Source organism: Parasteatoda tepidariorum, chromosome 7 (genome assembly GCF_043381705.1).
Source record: "Parasteatoda tepidariorum isolate YZ-2023 chromosome 7, CAS_Ptep_4.0, whole genome shotgun sequence".
In the NCBI taxonomy this organism is placed as follows: Eukaryota; Metazoa; Arthropoda; class Arachnida; order Araneae; family Theridiidae; genus Parasteatoda; species Parasteatoda tepidariorum.
Window position 1 is genome coordinate 18,710,190 of NC_092210.1, and position 18,379 is coordinate 18,728,568.

Sequence of the window (18,379 nt, forward strand, 5' to 3'; positions counted from 1 at the left end):
AATCTTAAGTAATAGTTTTAAATCTGTTCGGTAGCCATTAAATCACACAAATCACCGAAAGTATGAGTTCGAGACATTTCAGCATAATTTTCAGCAGAAGTATTAAAAAATAAATGTCTGTCGTGAAATAAGACAAGTAACTCATCCTAGTACTCCATTACGTGCTGTACTACTTTCTCACGCCATAACGCTCGGAAAAGGAAATGTAAGTTCCGTCACCTTATTTGTATATGACAGTATGTGGCACCGTTTCTGTTAAAAATTTCTACAACCATTTTAGAAAGGATAAAAAATAAATCTAAATAGTCACTTCATAACTGAGTTTTTATTTCTATAAAAATACAAAATTAATCTAAATAAATACTTACCTACGTAAAACTAACTTTTCTACACTACTTAAATTATTACTAACCTAACAAAACCTAACAAAATGAATATATATATATATATACATGCAGAAGTAAATAAAAAAATACACTGTTAACTACATATTTCTTTAAATATTAAGCATTTGTTTCATTCATAATTCACAACAAATTGCATATGAATAGTTAAAAAATATCTTTTAGCTTTTTCTATTTACATTCACTTTATGTTAGTTGAAAGCAAGAAACATAGAGATACTTGTCCTCTTATAAAAAATATTAAATTTATAAATGAATAAANTCTATAACTCTCACTCAAATGTATAAATTAATAATGAAACATTCGATCTCGAATCTTTTTCTTTTGTTCTAGAAACTAAATTTCATATTAGAATAGCGTCATTTTGGAAGAACATGTTAGAATGTAACGCACATTGAAAAAATAAGTACAGAATGTAAAAAATTTTGGAAACGGTCAAATATCTCGAGAAATGAAGTGAGTAATATGGAGTGTCTGTTACTTCTTAGATTACTCAGATTGTGATATTACTTCTTTAACTCTCACTCAAATGTATAAATTAATAATGAAACATTCGATCTCGAATCTTTTTCTTTTGTTCTAGAAACTAAATTTCATATTAGAATAGCGTCATTTTGGAAGAACATGTTAGAATGTAACGCACATTGAAAAAATAAGTACAGAATGTAAAAAATTTTGGAAACGGTCAAATATCTCGAGAAATGAAGTGAGTAATATGGAGTGTCTGTTACTTCTTAGATTACTCAGATTGTGATATTACTTCTTTAACTCTCACTCAAATGTATAAATTAATAATGAAACATTCGATCTCGAATCTTTTTCTTTTGTTCTAGAAACTAAATTTCATATTAGAATAGCGTCATTTTGGAAGAACATGTTAGAATGTAACGCACATTGAAAAAATAAGTACAGAATGTAAAAAATTTTGGAAACGGTCAAATATCTCGAGAAATGAAGTGAGTAATATGGAGTGTCTGTTACTTCTTAGATTACTCAGATTGTGATATTACTTCTTTAACTCTCACTCAAATGTATAAATTAATAATGAAACATTCGATCTCGAATCTTTTTCTTTTGTTCTAGAAACTAAATTTCATATTAGAATAGCGTCATTTTGGAAGAACATGTTAGAATGTAACGCACATTGAAAAAATAAGTACAGAATGTAAAAAATTTTGGAAACGGTCAAATATCTCGAGAAATGAAGTGAGTAATATGGAGTGTCTGTTACTTCTTAGATTACTCAGATTGTGATATTACTTCTTTAACTCTCACTCAAATGTATAAATTAATAATGAAACATTCGATCTCGAATCTTTTTCTTTTGTTCTAGAAACTAAATTTCATATTAGAATAGCGTCATTTTGGAAGAACATGTTAGAATGTAACGCACATTGAAAAAATAAGTACAGAATGTAAAAAATTTTGGAAACGGTCAAATATCTCGAGAAATGAAGTGAGTAATATGGAGTGTCTGTTACTTCTTAGATTACTCAGATTGTGATATTACTTCTATAACTCTCACTCAAATGTATAAATTAATAATGAAACATTCGATCTCGAATCTTTTTCTTTTGTTCTAGAAACTAAATTTCATATTAGAAGAACGTCATTTTGGAAGAACATGTTAGAATGTAACGTATATTGAAAGAATATATACAGGATGTAAAGAATTTTGGAAACGGTCAAATATCTTGAGAAATATGCATCGGCTTTAAAAAAAGGAAAATAGGTACATTCAATATTTTTTACAAGCTATACAGTGATACCAAGTTCGATCTTTCCCTCCTTGGAAGAGGAATGGGGACAATTAAAAAATCTTAATAGGAACACTTATTTTTTTATTGCAGATTCAGATTCTCCAAAAAAAAGTAATTCTATTTGAATTGTTGGTTTATACATTTTGCTTCACAGATGGCGCTGTAACCGAGAAAAAGTAAATAGGATACAAGCCGTATAAAATAGTGAATCTCGAGCCCCATCAGATTAAGAAGATAAAAATAAACAAGTTAAAAAAAATTATCAATTTTTTCTTATTTATCATGTTATTTTTTTAGAAAATAAATCCAAACATTTTTAGTTTTATTCCAATTCCATTTTATCTTAATTCTGATGGGTCTCTAGCTACTACCGTTTTAATATTACTACCATCATTTAATTTTTTTTTGGACTGTTATTGTAATTCATTTACGTCGCACTCAAAAGCTGCACAACGGACTATTTTATTTTATTTTATAACCGTCGTTGAACAGCCGACCAAATTTCATGGGTTTACGACTACTTACGTTCAACTCCGTAGCCTTGTAATTTTGAACCAATCCAGAAGACAAGGAAACTCCTAGATCAGTACCCCCAGGGGTATTGATTTGTTGTGGGAACATGGAGGACTTTGAGACTTGACAGATTTAACGTGCATCAGTCACCATTTACCACACGGGAAGTCTTAGGCTGGCGAGGATCGAACCCATGACCTCTTGGATATGGGCCCAGCTCCCTACCGACCAGGCTATCCCGGCCCGCACAACGGACTATTGGCGAAGGTCTGGGAAACATCCCTGAGGATGATCCGAAGACATGCCATCACAATTTTGATCCTCTGCAGAGGGGATGGCACCCCGCTAGGTAGCCCGACGACCTGCACGCAAAGACGAGCAATTTACGGTAGAACAGTTTGACGAGGACCAATATTTTTTTTTCTGGGTCACAGGTTCCTCTGTGAAGTAAAATCTATAAACCTACAATTTCAAATAGGGTAACATTTTTCTGGAAAAAACAAAATCTGAAATAAGAAATAGTGGTTCATGTTTATTAAAGACTGAGCATGATATTATTGGATAGGTTTTAAAAATATTGAACGTATCTAGTTTAACTTTTCGATCCTATGTATATTTCTCGAGATATTTTACCGTTTCCAAACTTTTTTTACACTCTGTATGAAGACATAAGTGAATGAATGATATATTAGTGATATTTTGGTGAATTTAAATTGAGTAAATAAGCTTCGTTGTTGTTTTTGTTATTTATGCCACTTGCTAATAGCAGCAAGTCTGCTTGAAATCAAGCGAATTTTTTATGGCAGAGGGTGTGTTTCTTGTTTTAAGTGGCACCATCTATGTCCAAGAATATGACTTCAGCTACACACACGTCACAGTCCGTTTTACGGAAGAATACAAAAATCCTCTATTCAATTATCCACAGATCGTAATTTTGACCTGAACAAGTGAGAAACCTGAGTAAGTAATCACTGAACCAGAGAACGATCTATCTCCAATTCAGTATCCCTCAGAGATATTTAATTGTTAACCGAGCTCGGAGGACTTTGTGACCCCGACAGATTTAACGTATACCAGTCACCACTTAATACAAAGGGATTTCTCTGCCAGCTTTCTTCTCATGAGCACGAGTCCAATGCCCAATCAACCAGGCTATCCTATCCCTAAAGTTCATTTGAATTAAGAAATCAGGAGGAAGTTATCACCTTAAAGAATTTTTAAGCACTTACTATCTTCTTAAATTTTCTTTAGACATATTGCCCGCCTACACAAAACAAATTGAAATAAATGAAGACTATTTTCAGTAAATATCTAGAAGAAATGCTTAATGAACTCCTCAACTTTTCCTCCTATGAATCAGTTAATATATGAATCAGTTAACTTCCTATGAATCAGTTAACCAAAATAAGAAGTATTGGCTGGTATACCTTTTTTGCCAATGGTATAATCAGGAATAACATTTCACGATTTCATGAGGTAGAAAAATTTATTTTCCATTATCTCGCACCTTGCACCATAGTGACCCCTTGAAATGTCTTTTATTTTCTGCCGGTAATGGAATCTAGCTTCTTAGTTCCAAATGCCACCAACACAAGGTTTTAAAAGGACTATTTTGGTTCTTTTAGGAATGAAATTTATTCTTTGCATCGCCTCTTCATCTACTTTCTGAATATCAATTGACTCTTAAACATGATGTAACTTCGTTAGATTTGGTTTAAGATTAGAAGCGACAACAAATTACTGCTATTTACAATGACTTGATGGGAATTTTCCGTTTCAAATTGAATTCCGCTACATGCAGAATCCCTTTAAGACAGAGTTTACCGTAGTTCTGTTTGAAGTAATCATTGGTAGAAACTAAGGAAGTAAATTGTTTGGATATGTTAGGAACTATCCGCATATTGGATAGAGAATGTTTATTAAATTTTATTGGAATAAAAAAGTAATGTAAATGTATCCAACTTCTTTATTTTCCTTCTCTTTTTGCATAGACATTCAGAAGGTCAACAGAATCTTATGCCAGGTCAAACTCCGTTAGACTTAATTGAAAGTTGGAAACGACAACAACAAATTAATCCATGCTATATGGAAATATTCCGTTTTCAAAGAAATTCCGCAGTGTATCTTTAAGATAGGATTTACGGTAGTTCTCTTTGAAGTAATCGATGCCAGCGCAAAATAAAATAAAATGTTTGGCTGTATCCGGAACTTTGTGCTTGTTGGATAGAGAATGTTCAATGTTTATAAAGTAAAATTGGAATCAGAAAAAAATAATAATGCAAATATAACTTCTTTATTACCTCTTCTCTTCATTGACTTCATGAATGTCAATGGACTCTTAAACCTGATGGTCTAACTTTGATACAGTTGGATGAAGATTTGAATCAACAGCAAGAACAAATTAATTTATTATAACTATTTTTTTTAATTTCGAAAATTACCGTTTCAGACAAAATTCTGATGTATACAGTCCACCTTAGTTAGAATTTAACGTAGTCCTGTAACTTATAGTAGCTGAAGCCATCATCGGCAGCGCCAAAAGAAGTAAAATGTTCGGTTGTATCAGATAATATGGAGAATGTTTAATGTTTATAAAGTTAAATTGGAATTAGAAAAGAACTATAAATTTAGGCAACTATTGAAACTACAGATCTGCCAATTTAATATTTATTGAACAACCTTTACTAGTTTTTTTCATATATTTTGTTTAGCAAAGAATTCCGCCGAGCTTAATTTGCTTTAACTTTGATTAATACAGATGACTAATTCTTATTTCTAAACTTTACATGGAGTTGCTATAACTATAGAGAATTTCGTTTTTTAAAGTGTATAATTAAAAATAAATTTTCCGAAATGAAAATTTTTAACAGAAATATTATATTAAGACAAAAACATGGTTGAAGTTTCACACATAATAAAAAGTATTATTTTTATTTCTATAGTTTTCCAGAATAAACGACGTCTTTGTTTTTGAGATATTATGTAACCAACCAGTTTACGTCATCGTTCACAAACAAAAATATTCAATTTCTTTATTGTTCTAGTGCAATTGAGAATTCACAGTTTTTTGTTCGTAATTATTTATCACTTCTATGGCTGGAAAAGGAATATCAGTTTTTTCACTAAAAACTGTTTGTTTTGTGACACAAACGTGCTTGCAAATCTCTAGCAGTGTGAATTTCGACATTTACCAAACAATGAGTCTGACGTACATAATAATAACACACGTTTAAAAACGGAGTTTATTTGTTGTTACGTAACTGAGATACGTAATGCTTGCAATATAAATGAAAAATGCATAGTAAATTTGAATGCTTGCTATTATTCACTATACATTAATTTTTTCTTTTTATACCTGAAAAAAAAAATTTCGTAAAATAAGAGTGTATTTTTTAAAAAAAAATGAATATAACATGAACTCGAAAAATGAATGAAGATGAAAAAAACCTGCAAAAAAAGTTATATCACGTTTCACATTTTATTTCCCTTTAAATCTTTGTTCTATTCCTTTTGATTTGTGACAATTTATCAACATTATTATTTTTTATACGTGGAAATATCGAAATGATAATGTTTTTCATCCAGAATCAGCATAATGTATCTCTATTTTGTAAGACTATGACGTATGTTGTCATAAAACCGATGAAGTTCTTAAGAGAAAATTGAAAGAGCTATCACTCAATTAAAACACCCTACAGTTTTTTTCCCTGTAAGAATTAGTGCTATTACCTGGTATATCTTACACTGATGTTTTTGTAGGTTTGCCCGGTATGCCTTACATTGATGTTTTTCTTTTCTACTTAAGTGCCATTGCCTGACCTACAATACACTGATTTCTTAATGTTAAGTTTTTACGCTCGATCTGATAGTTCGGAGATATCGTACCAATGCCAGAAATTGCTTCAATAACATTACCGCTACTGAACAAAACTCTTTGCCCATATTAGTTTCTGCAAAGTGGCGCTGTTGTCAAAAGTCGGCAGAATTGCAACAAGGATATTTTACCAAAGATCAGTGTTATAGTCACTGCCTTTGTTTCATATATGCTTAATAATGTGTGTAGATAATAAAATTTTGATATATATATAAATATATAATACAAAAATTATAAAAAATATTTATGTATTAATAAAAGCATTAAAACTCTTTCGTTTTCATAAAATGTCTTTGGTAAAGAATAGATGTAGAGATATTCTATTTTGGGACTTCAATGCTGAAAACATACAAATGAATTACAAATTAGATTTATATTTCAAAGGAGGAGTTATTTTAAAATCTTTCCTTCTTTCACTTCCATATAAGGAAGCATTAAATCATTCTCGATGATGCGTAGGAATACATTGGATTGCTCGACTGGCCTTTTTACCTACTTTTGGTTGTAGTATTTAATGCGGGAACGACAGTTTTTGCGTGTCTTTTGACATATGATGATGACCACCTAAGCTTCGCCGAAGTCATTTGGACTTGTGTCCACTCCCCTCCAGAGGGGAAGAGTGGGTGTGAACTTAAACATTCACCATTTAAAATCAAATAAAGCCCGTGAAGTATGATTTGGCTCATGACTCCTAATTTGAACTAAAAACAACCCCAAAATAACAGTTGTATATAATTTTAACGAGTAATAATAGCACAAGGTGGCAAAATTTGATCATGAAAAGTGAGTTATTGTAAAGTAATGATTATTTTTACATTGTTTGGTGACCTGATTTTAAATATGGTGTGCATCTTTTACAGTCACGTAAGAATTTTTCACAAACTGTGCTTGAACAGAATATTTGATTTGCATATTCTCGACGGGGAGCGAAACTAAATCTTTATATTTTAGACAAGGAAGACATTGCTCATGGTGTTATAATTCTAACGCTTAATCGAATGAAATAAAATTTAAGTTGATGGTATTAATAGTTTTTATGTATTGAAAGTACAATTGTGCATGCATCAAAAGTACAATTTATACATCTTATATTACTATATAGTAGAGTGAGACATTAATTCTTGCATATTTTTATGCTAATTCCAAAAAAAAAATTTTTAAAACCAAATTATTCTCAGAGAGCAACAGTTTCGAAGTTCGACAAAACAAAGTTACACAGGTTCGACAAAAAAATCAAAAACTATAGTTTCCATAAATATAACCTAAATGTCTTTGAAAATGTTGGTTCTATTGATTTTTTGTTTGTTTTCACTTAGTATAGAACAGTACATCAGAAACAATACTTCACGTGTCTAAATAGCAATTTAAGACGTTTAAAAATGTTTAAGTCAGTACCAAGAATAAATTAGTACAAAACTGGTCTTTTTATGCATGAAAATTTAATTACTAGACTTTTAATCCTATTGAATTAGGATTGTTCTTATTTATCAGTGTATTAAATACTTCAGAAACAGTATCTAAATGGTCTGTGAATATTTCAGCTTCTTAACTGGCCAAAAAAAATAGTAATAATAATAAATATGTAAATACTTCAAAAATAAAAACAAACAATTAATAAAAAAAATAAGAAAAGTTTTCATAACATTGATTTAAAGCGTTTTGTTTTTATTTTATTAAATTGAATATACTGTACATCAGCCTGTAGTGACTATTTATGCTATTGAATGTTTTTTCTTTTCTTTAGAATGCAACACAATTGATTGGTGACAATGAAAATTAACATTTATTTTCAATATGTGAAAAAATAGTGCACAAAAGAAGTTTTTTTTCTATTTTTCTTCAAATTAGCATCCAAAAATATCTCAAAATTAGCTATTGGTTTCTAATAATTTTTTTCAGAGGTAGGCTTGTGTTATTCATATGACTATTTATTCCACTAGTTACTTATATAAACTAATATTTGTTTAAATTTTATTGAGTAGATTTTTAATTTATAATTTCATTTTTAATTTCTTTGATTTTTTTGCATTTTTTATTATTTATAATTTTTAACGTATTATTATATTAACGTATTATATTTCGAATTTTTTATTATGTTTACAATTTTTTAACCTTTCATTTGGAAATATTTATATTTATTTTAGTTATAAATTTCGCTTATATTTTTTTTAATTATTTCATTTCATAACATATTTCATAACAAGTTCATTGTGCAGCAGCAATACTAGGAAGTACAAATAAGTTCAATTTTATTTCACCTGTTTCTAATAATAATAGAATTGAAACTATAAATTTAATCCACGTCAAGTCCTGACCTTCTCTGCCGATCAAACTGATCAAATGCAAATTCAAAGATATCTCTTGGCATTTTAACCCTAATCTAACCGATGTTATTAGTGTAAATCAATTGATATCATAGATCAGAATAATAATTTAGTGTGCAAGTTTCTAAACGGCCTTCGGATGCAAAGTTTATTTTCATGTCTGAAGAATTAATTTTTTAAGAAGAGAAAATACTAACATATAATGAACATTTTTATTTCTTCAGAGTTTTCCTATGATCTAAGATATGTTTCCTTATGTATTTCCCATTTCTTTTTGCAAATAACCAGCGTAAAGTCACATTTAGTATTGATGTTCAAAAACTATAAAACTTAGAAACGTGATATTATTGAGGTGTATAGAACATGTTTTGAAATTAAGATGAAATAAGAAAAATTAACATTTAAAAATCAGTTTGAAAATTAATAATTAAGTTGATTATTAAGCTGATTATTAAGTTGAAAGTCGGTGCACTAAAATGACTAAATTCTTTTAGAAAACTAACATGGATTTTTTCTTTGTAAAAAAACAATTCTGATTTGTTTGCGAGTTATTTCAATTTTGTATGCTTTATAATTTTTTTTTGATAATTTTTCTTTTATTTCTTTACATTTTACATTTTGCTTTGCTGGCCAAAACGTATAAGGCTTAAGAACTTGAAATTATCAAGATATTAAGAAAAAAAAGAGTTTGATTATTAGTTCTAGAATAATCAACTGTTAAACTAGTAGCAAAAAAAATGTTGACTAGAAGCAGAAAGAAACGTTGACCCGCTCAAGTATAATTACCTAATTAAAATTTGACTCGTTGATAGGACCATTTTCAGTTATAAATTTAACGAGATTTTTTTAAATACCTATTTGTTCGTAAGCAATTGCAATTTTAGTGCTTTTTCACATATTTTTTTCTTTAAATTCCATTTATTATTAAATTCTATTGAAAAATTTATCTCTTTTGCAATTTTCAATTCAGCTCAAGCAAAAGTTTTAAAAAAGAACTAAAAATAAGAGAGACATATGCTGATAGATATAAATCTCAATATTTATATCGAAATTTTTCGGAATATTAAAACTGTTTCCTACACGAATTGTTATATGATATAAGATTATCGTTTTATATTCTTAACAAACAGAATGACTTCTCATTTATTACTTTTTATTGCGTCACGCCTTCTGTTCTTCCTAAGTTTCCGTTTTCAAGAGCAGTTTTCTAAATCCAGTTATTGTTATGATTAGAATAATAATGAAGTGTAATAACTATATATTTTATAAACAAAATTATCTCTTTTTTTGTTTGTAGGAAGAAAAAAAAACTTTCAAGATCAAGGAGGGAAGAACAATTTATGTGCATAAAATTTTGATACTGAGACAAGAACAAATTTGTGCACATAAAAGAACTATTTTCTACGACATGGCTCATCTTCACTGAGTAATAACTCTCGGGGGAATCGAATTTCTATGTTCTTTGATTGCCAAAACTTAGTAATACTTGAAATACAACAGATAGCAATCCAATTGTAGTTTTTCGTAAAATAAGGACATGAACCTTCCTTATTTCTTTATCTTCTATCATGAATGAGTAAACATCCACAGGGTTGGTGAGCGAAGAGAACAGGGGACGTAGCCTCTATTTTATTTAAATAAAAGCAAAACTACGAATTGACCTTGTAAGTGCTAGTATAATACAAATGACTAGAAATTATTTTAAAAAGATGAGAGAAAATGGTTATGTGGAATTGATAACATATAAGGCAATTGTAACTACAATAATGGTAATAATATTCAAAAGCAAAATTATGATTTTCAGACGTGATGAAACGATACTAAGTGTTATATATAAAATTGATTTTTTTTCCAGATCACTATAATCATATATATATATATATATATATATGTCATATTTTTGTAGATAAAGAATTATCAATATTATATCTAAAAATAAAGACATAATGCTTTGGGTAAGATCTTTGCAATATAATAAAACGTATAGTTTTAAAACGCAAAAAGTTTTTTAGAAAATATAAACATTTAAACTTACGTTTTCGCTTTCCTATTTTTCCATCCCTCAATAAATTATTCGTTAAATCACTTTTCAGTTGCCTGCAATAAATAAAGACTCATATAAATGAATAAAAAAAAAACCTCATATAATAACATTAGAATAGTTGAAGCAAATGAAGAAAAACAACACAAAATAATTTCTATGCAATTCCTATCTGCGTATTTCAATGATTTTTTTCAACATTCCTAAATGCATCTATTGTTAATAGTATCTAGAGACTTCTCTAGTTCTATTGTTCTTTACTGTTGAAGCGCCTATTTCGAGATTTATTTCTGATCGTTCGTCCACGTTTCTAAAGCGTCGTAGGACATAAGTTTCTTATTCGCCGTTATTGAAGACGATGCGGCAGAGATTGTTTTTCAAGGAATAGGATTTATTCCCAGATCGAAGTTTCTGTACACAACCCCTATGGAAATATATATACAATTGACTCCAGAAAGATCTATGGGGAGTTTTTTCTTACCCATAGAGATCAAAGGGAATTTATTTGTTTTTCGGGTTTCCTGTGTGCTATGTATTTACAGTCTGGTGGTTTTGACTGATACAAGCTAACTTGAATGATTTTTAATATATCAGAAAGAGCCATGTCGTTATTATAGATCTATAGGCATGAATTGAAAATTCAAAAGAGGTTTTATTTGAATAGTTTTTTGTATATCCGTGTTCTTCTGTATTCAAATATTTTCTAACAGTTAACGAAATATTCAAATCCGATTTCTCTTGAGAAAGAGTCTTAGAGTGGGGGGGGGGATCATATTTATTACTGCAGACTATTGACTACTATAATAGCAGATAAAAATATATTTTTTCTATCGTAATGTTCAATTCATGGATTTCATTTTAGATATTTTCCTTTGAGTCTAGTTAAGAAATTCTTCTAAAATAATAACTGAAAATGATTTTCGCCATATTGCTTTCGGAGTATTCTAGATAAACAGTTGCAAATGATTTTTTCGAGCTTAAAAGATTTTCTTCTAAAGAAATATTTCTCATAAAATCAAAAAACGATTCTTTTTCTACATTGTAACCATTACCGGATCAAATTACGGTAAAATGTACCGGCACCTATGATGTCAGTACTTTTAACCGTAAAATCCATCTTTATCAAAGCATGTTACGAAACAAGAAATCTATTTACCGTAGAAATATTTATATATTTGGAGAGATTCAGTGTTTGAAGTAATCTAGTAATTATGCAGTAATTGTTACTGCAAAAATTACGGTATAATATTTGCACGGTAAAAAGGGATTTTACAATGAAATTGGTTTCATAGATGCAGGACTCTAAACGCTGGTATTTTATATTGTTATCTGATTCGAAATTTTTACAGTGAAAAGAGATATTCCTAAATGCATCGATTGTTATTTGTATCTAAAGATTTCACTCCCTTTATTTATACATATACGTATATATACATAAAATATACTTGAGTTTAAAGTGGAGAATCCGACTGCAGATTTAAAACCAGCGATACGAAAATATCATAAGATCTGTTAAAAAAATAGCATGCAATGGGAAAAAGAGTAATTTTATACAGCGTATATATATATATNTATATATATATATATCTTAAGATACTTTCGTATCGCTGATTTTAAATCTGCAGTCGGATTCTCAACTCTAAGCTCAAGTATATTTTTCAAATGGCTTTTTTGCCCATTTTTTTGTAGAAATGAACAAGTAAACAAGGGTTGCGTATATCAGTGGCTTGCGTAAATATTGCGAAAAATTTCTAGGGAAGTTAAGGCACATCATCAGGATTAAAATCGCGTAAGGACCCTTTGCCCGGAACTGCTGTTGTACGGGTCTAGAAGCGATTCTCTATTATAACCTGTCAGAAGCATACAAAGAATCAGGAACATAAAGCATCTCTAGCGTAGTGGCGTATGATATTTCCAGGAATTAGTTTATATGTATTTTTTATCCTGATTATGTACCCCAATAGAAGTGTGTCGCAACACTCTCGCGAGCCCTCGTTACATGTAACGTTTTTAAACTTGCACAATTCAACAATAAATAGCCTAAAAATATCATTTAAAACTAAACCTACTACTTTAAAAACAAACATAATTTCAGATTTCAAATTCCCAAACACAAATTAGGCAATATCAAGTATTTGCATAAATTCGCGAAAAATTTATCCCCCGATTCAATTTACGCATAAACTAATTTTAAAAATCAAAACTTTTATTTTTACAACAACTATTATTTACTTAGAAGATTAGAAAGAGAAAAATCAATACACATTTCTCGTATTTTATTCCATCACTTTGTTTCCTATCGATCTCAAACTTATGTTATTCTTTCACCGCATAAATTATTCAACAGTAAGACCATCGTTTGACACATGACTAGGCCACTTCTGAAAGAGATTAATAAATAATATATTTACTATTCCTTTTCAAATACTCTGAATTTGAATCCTGAACAGATGGATTTAAAAAGAAGAAACATTCTCCAACAATAAAATCCAACCAGTTTATTAATAAATTCATTTTGAATGCCTTTCAGGATGTGTAGAGATTTTAATAGTTATGGTAATAGTAATGTCTTAAACAGATAAACTATTATTATCAGCTGTTAAAAATATCAATTAGGCATAAGTTAAACAGAGATATTTACTAACTAGTTATTTTCTAACTTAAATTGTAAATTCGCATTAATTAAATGTTTCTGACGGAAAAAAAAACTTGCAAATAATAATTATCTCGAAAACTTGTCAAAGTTAATCTTAAAAATCAAAACTTATATTTATTTAAAAAAAGTATTACTTACTTTACGAAAGAAAAAAGTATAGACAAAGCTGATAGAATATGGTAACATTTGGCACATTTCTGGCTCTGTCTGATCCCCATAAAGCTCGGTAATTTTTTACCGAAAATCCTTCATGATGATTTTGGTAAAATTAATAATAAAATATGGTCTTCTTAAATCTGATAAAGTTTGGTAAATGTGGTAAAATTTGGTAATTTCATCGTGCTAACATGGAAACCAATTAATCGGTAAATTAAATGTTCAGTTGTGTACTTTTTACTAAATGTGAGGTAACAAGAACGATGATTTCGAAAACTAGAAGTTCTGTTTAACCGTTACCAGGTGAATGGAAAAATTACCAAATGAATGGTTTAAATACCGTACATATTGGCCGGGATAGCCTGGTTGGCAGGGAGCTGAACTCATGTTTGTGAGAATGGGAATTCAAATCCAACCGACCTGTAGTAAATGGTGACTGGTGCAAGTTAAATCTATTGGGTCACATAGTCCTCCATGTTCCCATAAGAAATCAATATCTCTTAGGTTACTGAATTGGAAATTGATCACTCTCTGGTTCAGGTCAAAATTACGATTCGTGGATGACTAAATGGACGTATGAATGGGTCCACTCTGTAAAACGGTGTGTGAGGTATGGTTGAGGCAGAAGTCTTGGCAATAAACGGCGCCACTAGAAAACTAGAACAATTGCACCTCCTCTGCCTTAATTACCGACAACAACAAAAGCCGCATATATTAGTTTTATGAACCAGAATTACGTTGTTGTTTTTTTTTACCAGAAGTGTCACTACCATATGGTATGGTAGTTTTAATAAAATTCTTTTCGTCCCGTCAGTATATTACAAAACTAAACATCAATACAAATTTCTTGTATTTTATTGCCTCATTTTGTTTCCCGTAGATCTCCAACTTACGTTATTCTTTCATAGCATAAATTATTCAACAGTGAACTCATTGTTTGACACATGACTGGGCCATTTCTGAAAGCGATTAATAAATAATTTCCAGCGAATATATTTACCATTCCTTTTCAAACCACACAGAATTTGAATCCAAAACTAATGGATTCAGAAAAGAGAGGCAAACTCAAACTATAAAATCCATCAGGTTTATGAATAATGCATTTAGAATGTTTTGAAAGTTTGGTTAAATCTTTTAATAATTACCGAAAGGGCATAGACATGAACGAAAAAGATTTTTTTTTATGAAAAGAAGTATACTTGTGTTTTTGCAATACGAAGTATATTTGTGCAATTGTGAACACTGAAGGGCATAAGGTTGAAGTGAGTATACAGACACGTTGTGTCATTTTAGACTGATCAATTGGCGAGAATAATACTACACACTGAAATTGCGTGTTATGAGACATTCTTGAAACTATTTTGAGAAAAACATTTGGAATTTGTTTTTTCCTTCTAGAAGGGATAACAAAGTATTTAACTTAACTAATTAAGTACTTTGTATTTATAATGAGATGTATATTTGTGTAATTGTGAACACTGAAGGGCATAAAGTTGAAGTGAGTATATAGACGCAATGTGTCATTTTAGACTGATCAATTGGGGAGAATAATACTACACTGAAATTTCTTGTTTAGAGGCAACCTTGAAACAATTTTAAGATTATCTTTCAGAATTTGTCTTTTCCTTCTAGAAAGGATAACAAAGTACTTAAAATAACAAATTTTCATTATCTCTCTAAAATTATGTTTTAAAAATAAAATAAATTTACTCTACATACTTTATATCTTTATTAAGTAAGTGGCGTGTAAATGTAGTTTTATTCCATATCAAGAGGTCTTATTAAGTGTTTTTATCATTTTTATTATTATTTCAAGGAATTTATAACAAGGAGTTTTTATGCATTTTTAAAGTTTTAATATGTACTTTTTATACTTCTTGCAAGCTCATTCTTTATTTTTATAGTTTTTTTAATGTTTTTCATATCATTAATTGTCTTTTTATGTTTTTTATTGTTAAACGAATGCATAAGAGATGATTTTTGATACATTTTATGAACAAATGATTCAAATTTTGTACACATTTTACAAATTTTGTACACACTTAGATAAAAACGCTAATCAATAGCATATAATAAGTGATTGTACGAACGATGTCTACTTGGGGTCTTTGAGAAATAATATAATCAGTTTCCATACATACATTTTCACCTGTTAACGGCTTTTTCAACTGGAAAGTTAGATGATATGAAAACAAAAGTTGTTTATAATTTATAAGGATATGCTTTTAAATGGACACCTTTCTGCTTAAAATAATGTTATTAATTATTTTACCTTTGATACGGAACATTTTTATTAATATAGCACTCATTAAGAGGAAGCATGAAATAACTTTCTTTTTTAAAAATAAATTTCTATTAAATGAATGACTAATTAAATGCATTGGATTGCTAAGTGCGCAATATTAAAAAGTAACCATTCTGAATAACTTGTGATCTAGTATTCGGATTTATGTACTAGGATTGATTCTCAATGGTTCGAAGGAGTATATGCAAATTAATTAGTGCAGACGGTATTTTAAGTTCGAAATAGTATCCCCGAACTTTTTTTTTTTTGAAATATTGTAATTCTGACCCTCAAAATATATAGGATAACCGCAATCTGAAAAATAAGGTCTAAACGGTTCACACTGGAGAGCAGGACACCTTGATGTTAATTTCACTTTATGCGTATTTCGCTGTATGTCGAGAAAGTTATAAGCCAATAGAAACATTTTTGAACATATTAAATTCGTTTATCCGAAGATAATTCTATGTAAATAATATTTTTCTTATAATTATGTATAGTTTATATTTATATATTTTATATTTATNAATGTTCTAGTATCCTAACAGCGTAAAATTCAATTGTGAAAAATTAATAATAAATAAATAATTTTTATATTTTTTATTTTTATGTATTTATATTTATATATTTATATTTATATATTTATATATTTTATATTTATGTACTTTATATTATATACCATGAATCTGATTGAAAAAATTCAAACTATATGGGATTTTATTTTTCCGCTCATACGGTAACAGTATACCAGAAATGTTGTTTTTCGAAATAGTTCTGCTATTGCTCTAGTTCCGTTACAGTTAATAGTTTCGTTATAGTACTTATTACCACACATTTAGTAAAAATATACGAAACTGAAAGTAAATCTATCCGAATAAATGGTTATTATGCCATACTCTAAAGTATCATGATAAAATTACTAAATTTCACCACATTTACCAAATTATATGACATAAATTATAAAACCATTTTTATTGTTAATATTACTTAAATCAATACTTTGAAGTACTTTGGTAAAAATTAGTATTTCCATAGAGCGAAAAACATGGTAAATTTTGCCATATGTTGGTAGTTTTGAGCATTTTTTTTCCTCGATTTCTGAGGAATAATTCTTAAACCCCCCCCCCTAGCCTAGTAAACCAACATATTTTATTTCGATATAAGTAAGAAAGAGCATCCTTAAAAGAATAAAAGTTCATGCCAAACGAAAACATTAAAATGCGTCTCATAGCCTCTTACAGCCACGTACATTTGGGCAGTACGCTAGGTGAAGGTAACTTGGGAACAAATTAAATCATATAATATTTTCAACAATTAATAGATTTTTCCTGTAATTCAACAGTCGCATCAGCAATCTATTTTTACGAATCATAATGAATAAAAGTTTCGAGTACAAAATGATTTAGCATGAACTTGATTACTAAAAATATAAGGGAACCGAGGTGAATGCATTTGCGATAAACAAACATAAAAATTATCCTGTTAACTTAGAAAAAAAAATAAGAACGAGGAAGAAGATCTAATAATGTATGGTTCAGTTTTCTTTCGATTGTTAAGTAAAAAAATTTACAGACTATCGAAAATAGCAATAAAATTGTAGTGTACACTGTTAGAACTTTCATTCTTAAGCAGTCTGTCCATCCTATTGACTGTAAAGTTTACGGTAAGGAGCATTTTTTACATTTACGGTTTTGAAACAATTTTCAACTAGTATGTTTAAAACACCATAAATACAATACTGCACTAGTTTTTTCACCATTTACAACTAGCATGGTTTCAAAACTATCGACATACTAAAGATGGGAAATACTAGATTTTTTTTGTTAAGGAGCTTCTATGGTGCTGCCATCTATGTGTGCATGGGAGTATCATATTCTAATAGTTCAGGATCACAAATTGGGAAGCGCAGGACGCTAGAAACTCTTCATGTGCTGAGAGAAATTGAGTTCAGTTCTGTCTGTCAGTTACGAGATTGACAGATTAGCCCTCTGCTAGAAACTAAATGTTTGCATTAGGTGGGCCTAGTTAGTGCGATAAAATTCTGGTTATTTAACCATATCAGGTGAAAGCAGTTAATAAACAGTTTTTTTCACTGTTAACAATTTGAATACCATCTTATTTATAGTTATTTGTCTGTTTTGTTCGAATATGGTAAAATAGCACTTAAATAAATTGCTATTTAACCATATTTACTAACAGTATACAGTGGTACTTCTGTATTTCAGTATTTCATTTTTATGTTGTATCATACGTTTTTCAACAATAAACGTCTTTTCAAACAATTAAAGCTCTTCTTTTAAGGACTTAAATGTAAAATATTATTTACGTACACAATTTTGTTACAGTTCTTTTATGTTAAACCGCTA

At 29.3% G+C, this 18,379-nt stretch overlaps 1 protein-coding gene across 1 annotated transcript in view; it reads right to left on the reverse strand.

Moving 5' to 3' along the window:
• The window catches only part of LOC107439363 (uncharacterized), a 566,421-nt gene that overhangs the window by 409,734 nt on the left and 138,308 nt on the right, over positions 1-18,379 (reverse strand). Inside the window, exon 4 of the mRNA XM_043046915.2 lies at positions 10,912-10,973. The gene's annotated coding sequence lies outside the window, so the exon portion shown is untranslated. The remainder of the gene's footprint in view (positions 1-10,911; positions 10,974-18,379) is intronic.